Source organism: Anneissia japonica, unplaced genomic scaffold, assembly GCF_011630105.1.
Source record: "Anneissia japonica isolate Jap-2015-1 unplaced genomic scaffold, ASM1163010v1 scaffold6792_len961167_cov158, whole genome shotgun sequence".
Taxonomy (NCBI): domain Eukaryota; kingdom Metazoa; phylum Echinodermata; class Crinoidea; order Comatulida; family Comatulidae; genus Anneissia; species Anneissia japonica.
In genome coordinates this window covers 72,613-73,500 of record NW_022701523.1, presented here as the reverse complement: position 1 = coordinate 73,500, position 888 = coordinate 72,613, and positions in this window count along the sequence as shown.

Sequence of the window (888 nt, the reverse complement as noted above, 5' to 3'; positions counted from 1 at the left end):
AGATGTGTATAAGAGACATTTCATACACAAAATGACAGGTACTGATGGTCATAGAGTCGGACGACAATTGCTACTTTCCTACTGTAGGATCGGAAGCAGGTCAAAACGGCAAAAAACCAAAAACAGCAATGACCAAAACGGCAATAAACTAAAACGGCAATAAGTACCAAAACGGCAACAGACCAAAACGGCAATAACAACTACCAAAATGGCAATAGGCATAGACCAAAACGGCAAAGGAGCAAAAATCAATGCCAAGAATGGTGCGTTTAAACAATTACAATTTCTCTATATATATTTATTGTTAAGGCAAATTTTACAGATTTTAAGTATTATTTCAATTGCTCATTATTATTTTATGTGTAATCGGAATAGTGCATTAGGAGACCTACATGATAGTGATTTGGTTCACTTTTAGGAATCCTGTCTCGGCCTATTTCAGATTGTTTATGCTTTTATTTTGTTGTATTGTAACCGGTTGTTGTTTTTTATGTATTTTATTGAGACAAAATAAATGAAATGAAATGAAACTTCATTAAAAATTAAGATATATTGTCTTCGAAATACATCTCAGAACACACCATCAAGCATGTCACAATAATAATAATTCAACTAAAACATTTATTATTTTAATTGTTCTGGTATCAGCTCTAAAAAAAAATCATAAATTTTAATTTGTATTATTTTAAAATTCTAAAAAGAGTAACCTCAACAATTGTAATAATAATATTATTTTTATTTTTATAATTTACATTCCTACTTTAAATTTTATTTATATTTTTTAATTTATAGTACTAATGACTATGATTTTTATAATTATAATAGGAATTTTATTGGCAACACCGATAATAATAATTATGTTTATTGAACATTATTGGAAATAAGTAT